The sequence below is a fragment of the Aplysia californica genome, unplaced genomic scaffold (assembly GCF_000002075.1).
Source record: "Aplysia californica isolate F4 #8 unplaced genomic scaffold, AplCal3.0 scaffold00102, whole genome shotgun sequence".
NCBI classification, from domain to species: Eukaryota; Metazoa; Mollusca; class Gastropoda; order Aplysiida; family Aplysiidae; genus Aplysia; species Aplysia californica.
In genome coordinates this window covers 728,273-734,460 of record NW_004797372.1, presented here as the reverse complement: position 1 = coordinate 734,460, position 6,188 = coordinate 728,273, and the positions used below count along the sequence as shown (strand labels likewise).

At 41.1% G+C, this 6,188-nt stretch overlaps 1 long non-coding RNA gene across 1 annotated transcript in view; it reads right to left on the bottom strand.

The window, feature by feature from the left end:
* Positions 1–5,137: 5,137 nt before the first annotated feature.
* Positions 5,138–6,188, bottom strand: part of LOC118477462 — a 48,421-nt gene continuing 47,370 nt past the window's right edge. The window contains exon 2 of the long non-coding RNA XR_004858398.1: positions 5,138–5,838. This is a non-coding gene — a long non-coding RNA (uncharacterized LOC118477462). The remainder of the gene's footprint in view (positions 5,839–6,188) is intronic.

The following is a 6,188-nucleotide window of genomic DNA, read 5'->3' as shown; positions in this document are numbered from 1 at the left end:
GGGGAGGATTGGAATTATAGGGGAGAAAAATAAGCAGGATTAGTCGAGAGTAAAAAATGAAATTGTTCACAGTTATCAAAAGTCGCTATAAATAAACGAGGGAAACAGAATTGTGCTTGAAGTAAACATTCTCCGCGACAAAATGAACACACTGAAGACTTATTTTTAGAAAAGCCTTTCTCTCTACCACACGCCCTGAAAAGAATATACAAAAGCCTTTGTTGAGCCTTTTCAGTCCCGGATCTGGGATCGTAAATTTGTACAGAGGAGGCCGATATACGGGATCTGAATGCTGAGCGATTCCAGAAAATATCAATTGTGCCCATTTTCCGTTCTGCCAGCCTACAATTTATACAATTTGCTTAAAAGGCCTATGTGTGTGTGTGTGCGCGCCCTTTTTCCATTACTGGAGCTAACATTTCAGAATTTACGACCCGTCAAAAAATCATCTGAAAACACAGGTTATCAATAATAAAACGGAATTGCATTGTCATGCAGCTTCACACCTCTCCTGTTATAATTAGAGACAAGATAAACGAAATGAGTCATATCATTGGAGGGATGAGGGTACGACAAGCAAAGAACAGAATGTTAAGTGCGCTTAAACATTTGTGTATAAGGGATCGCTCATAGACAGACAGACAGACAGTAAGGCATATAGATAGACAGATATACAGACAGTCAGACAGACAGACAGACAGACAGACAGACAGACAGACAGACAGACAGACAGACAGATAGACAGACAGACAGGCAGTCACTCAGTCACTCAGTCAGTCAGACAGACAGACAGACAGACAGACAGACAGACAGACAGACAGACAGACAGACAGATAGACAGACAGACAGACAGACAGACAGACAGACAGACAGACAGACAGACAGACAGACAGGCAGACAGACAGACAGACAGACATGCAGATGGACAGGCAGACAGACAGATAGACAGACTGATAGATAGAGATAGATAGATTGATAGATAGATAGATAGATAGATAGATAGATAGATAGATAGATAGATAGATAGATAGATAGATAGATAGATAAGATCTTATTTATTTATATACTTCTTCATCTATGTGCTCTAGAATAGAAAATAAAAGCAACAGTGCAATATGTCTAAAATTCTTTCCACTACAAAAATGGAACGCTGAATACAACTTAATTAGACAACATATTAGATTATACAAGCTTATTAACAAATCCCTGCTGAGAAGCTGTGCCCCCCCCCCCACACACACACAGACAAAAACCCATTCCTTTTATTGGGGGAGGGGGCACGGTGTCATCATATGCAACGTGGAATAAAAATATGTAGACAATAAATGCGTGTCAAGCAGATCATTCAGAAAAATCAAGCATGAGAAGAAAAAATAAAGGCTGACGGATAGTTTGACAGCATTTTCTGGATTTGGATCAACATTGAAAAACTTGTTTTCTCGTTTTTCTGTAAAAGAATTGTAATGTACCATAAAAAAGGTTCGTTGAAAAGAATGCCGATAAAACCGTTATGAACAAAAGTGCAAACACCAAAGTTTGCAGAAACGTGGAACATCCATCCGGATTTATTCAATAACAATAGACAGTGAATGCCACAAGCACAGTTACAAGATATTTTTAGATACCCCCAATTTCGAGTAAGGCATTTTCTGACACGCTGAGTGAAATATTGACATTCATGCGTTGATACTGCTCGAAAGAAATCTCTGTTGGGGCCTCCGTGATGGTCTCTCTCAAGTCTTTGATACTTTCGAAGGATTTTCCCACAAAGTTTGTCCTTCAAACATTCCTAATGGTGAAATTCCAGTGGACTCAGGTCTGGATTGTTTGGGGTCCCGTCGAGCTCAGTCGGACTGACTGTCTTGTAATCAAAAATGGTTTTAGACCCAGCCCAGAACAGTTCTGGCGTCATGAGGAGCAGCTCTATCTTGCTGAAAGTGAAAGTGCTGGTTCTTTCTCCCTTCACTATAAAAAAAGTCCAAAGCCTCTCCAGAACTTTGGTAAGATGACAAGGCGTCGCTCAGAGTTCACCGAATGACGGACCACAGTAACCTTTTCAGAGTGCGTTGTCTTTACGGGCTGTCTACCGTGAGTTACCCAGCGTTTAGAATTCAAATCTTTTTTTCTATGAACAAAGTACTTTCAAAATGTGCAGCCCATTACATAATGGACCTTTCCCTTGGGAAATTTTGTTTGTTACAGATATTTACCCTGTCTTCCCTGGCAAACCATGAATAGGTCGATTTGGGAGATTTTGTTTGCTGATACATCTAAACTGAAAAAGCATGCTGTACAGGGGCTAACTGATTTATCATCTTTCCAACAGCACTTGAATTTCTTGAAAAACATAATCCGGATGTATGTTCTAGCTTTCGGTCAAGTTTGATGTCAACAGAGTCATAACAAATAAAGTTATTTGCATTTCTTTTAAAGAACTTTTTTTTCTGGTTAACTGGTACATGAGCCAATTTTTGCATTTTAAAGGTAGCAATCCATATGTGCGGGACGGCAGCGGCAGCGGCACAGCAGCGGGACGATATGTGCGGTACCGCAAGTCACATTAAATCCATATGTGCAGCAGCGGAACGGCAGCGGGACGAAATGTGCGATATCGCAAGTGGCAAATTCAATAGGGGAAGGCATAACTTCGCCAGTATTGTAAAGTTGCAATTATCTTGATCTTTTGTCACTAGCAAAACGAACAAGTCTATCCATTCCTTTGCCATTCAGGACAGCTCAGAAGGTACCATTTGGGCATATCAAGAAAATGGGTGGATGAACGACAACATAGGGGTGCAATGGTTTCAGCAAGTTTTCCGTGTCAAATGAAATGACTGCATCACACAGAGATTCTTCACAGTCATGAGTCAACCCTATTCCCCCACATTCATATTTTTGTCTGCGGCAGAGCTGCGGCAGCGGCAGAATCGCTCCTGGGTGCGATTTTTATCGTCCCGCTGCCGTACCGCTGCCGCTGCCGTCCCGCACATATGGATTCAGACATTGATATTTCTGTTGGAGCGATTGTTATCGTCCCGCTACCGTGCCGCTACCGCTGCCGTCCCGCACATAAGGATTGTCACCTTGAAACAGATTTTTAAAACAGCCCACGGCTAGTCAGGTCACCCGGCATCTGTGGTGTAACGGTTACGGGCAAAAACTGTTGCTAAGCAGGATACAACGTTCCACAGACAGACGGAGATACTTGGACTTTAAAAAATGCCAAAAACGGAACCCTGCCCCCCCCCCTCCCCAAAACTTCCCTACTTGGGAATCGAGCTCACACCCTCTGTGCAACCTGCAAATAACTTTACCGTTAATCCACAGACACCGATAAGCTGGCCGCATTTCAATAAATCCAGTAAGTACGAAACAGACAGCCTGAGGGTGCATGGTATAATTACTGTGTACACAAACCTCAACTACAAATAATATATCCAAGCTATCATTTCATAACAATGGCAAAGACAGGAGAGTCGTATTCTGCTTCCTCAGTGATGGCATTAATTCAGAAAGATAATAAATGATGCTCCTGATCGTCACATGCAGTTGAGTCTTTGCAAGCTCTGGCAAAAAGAGTAAATTAATTCAATACATGCGTTTGGCAGTAAAGAAGCAGAAAAGTTTGGGTTAAGATGGCGAAGGGTCAGAGAGGACAAATTAACATGAGGCGAAAAACATATGTTGAAATGACATGCAAATACGGTGCACGCACTTAACCTGACTAAAAATGTCCCGTCTTAAAAATTCTTCTTCAACTTCAAGGACTTCCTTTTCTAGGCAGTTTTAAATTATCCACGACTGAAAAAAGGGATCTTCACTGACTTTCAGTTAATTAGTACAGACGTAAAGGGTGAAAAATGGTGAAATGGTATGTGTTTAAAGCCTCTATCAACACTATTAGGATATTTAAGACTCGGGACCTCCGACTTTAACGTCCATCTCCGAAAGGACCTAACCAAATGGGAATTTCGTGTATAGTGCCTTTTCCAAGGGCACAACGTCTGATCGAACTGTGCTCGAACCCCGAACCCGTCAACATCACGATTACGAGTCCGTTAGCCTAGCCACTTGGATACAAAAACGTTACGGGGACGAGCAAAGGAAAATGAAATGATAATAATAATAATAAAAGAATAGGACGTCCCTTTTTGTCAATATGTGGGTTGTGGCTTTCGAATTCCTCGAGATAACTTTGAAAGTCTTAATGCATCCTTCTTTCTTGCTGACCTCAATAACAGGCCATAACTTCATTAACAAGATAAAACTTTCCAAGAGCACTCAGTGGAAAAACCACAATCCAATTTACAAACCCATTTTAACTAGATGTTTGCACCTTCATACAAACATTGTTCCCAAATAGTCTAAATATAAGTAACAGGACAAAAAGAAATATTTGAAGATGCAAGGTAAGCGATTCAGAATCAAATAATAAAAAAAAAGAAATAGAAAATAAAAAAATCGAATTCTCCTTTTGATATTTTACAAAAGAACACACACACACACACACGCACACACACACACACACACACACACACACACACACACACACACACACACACACACACACACATACACACACACACACACACACACACACACACACACATACTCACACAGCCTACGAAACAACTACTTTAGTAAGTTTATACAAAATGAACTTGCTTCAAAGAGTGGGGATAAGATCAGAAGATGAATAGCTCATGATAGAAAGAATAACATCAAAGATCAAAAGTGTAGAACAAGCATTCATAGCAATTTAATGTGCAATAATATTGCAAAACCAACTGCTTTCATAAATCCCTGCAACCTGCAAAAAAGTAAACTCTCCACATGAATAGAATACCGTCACCACTAGATGTAAATACCAATTAATGTTGGTCCGTGCTCTGTGGGATCCATTGATAAAGATAAAAGGGAATGATTTTAGAACAAAAGTCAAGAAAAATGCTTTGCAATGTGATATAAACAGACGTAGCAAATGCTGATCGAATGAAGAACAAAGCCAAAAGCAAATCACCATCAAAATATATTTTTGGAAACATATTTTTGTACTCCAAAATTCTGAACAGTGTCCTTTCTTTGCCAGTTCGCACTAAGCTCAGCCAGCCTCGGCAAACTTACCATTTTTATCGACTTTCGTTTTGCTTTTCTCGGCGCCCTTCTCCCCGTCAGCAATTTGAGCGTACCCAATATCCTCTGTACCAACTTCCGGTGTCGGGGAAGTTGTCTTCGGTCCGCCATTGACTACTGGCTTCCCGTCCTCCTCCTCTTCTTTCTCTCCTTTTTCCTCCTCAGCATGATTGTCTCCTTTCAATTCTGTGTTAGTGTCATCAGAACTACGGCGTTGCCTCCCTTTAGTTCCGAAAAAACCACAGCAGAGTGTCAGAAAGTTTCCTCCGGAGTAGTCTGCAGTTGACAGTTTCTTACTGAACATTGTTCGCTTCTCACAGAATTGGGTCTCCAGGCGAAAAGCCTGAGTCCCAGAAAAGTTGAAAGTTTTCTTGTTTTTGTTCTTTCTTCTTCACGCTGTACCATTTATCCCTCTCCTGAACAGAATTGTAATTCGACTTTTATACGGCCACAGGCACACACAAACTCACATACACAATGCACGACTTGCAGTTTGGTCTTTGGTTTCCGAAACAATACGACGAAAATAGTGGCTTGCTGGCTCGTATTTGTTTTTTCCAAAACAGTACGCAAAAGAAGTCAAAGACTACTAACTGTACTACAAGTAGGTAGTCTGTTGTGTCACATGGTCCCTGTGGTGAGATTCACTGGCCTTTTTAGGGACATTCACCACATACACTTTGAAGTTTAAACCTACTTCTACATCTGTGGAGAAGAAACATGGGGCGATCTCTTCTATCAGAAACGTTCTATAGCGTAATTTAAGTTCTTAAACTGATGAAAGCAGATTTCATAGAAATAATGGGCGAGTATCAGTCTCGGGTAAGATAGAAGGACTGATTTACAAAGGTACACATACAGAATTAGGGGAAGACATGACGGTAGACATGATATGCAGGGTAGATCTACATGGGTTTCACCTTTCCACTCGACCACCCGCTAAAAGGGAAACGCAGAAAGGCTCCGTCGAGAGAAAGAGGAGGAAAGAGACAGAATTAAGAGAAAGAGAGAGAGAGAGAGAGAGAGAGAGAGAGAGAGAGAGAGAGAGAGAGAGA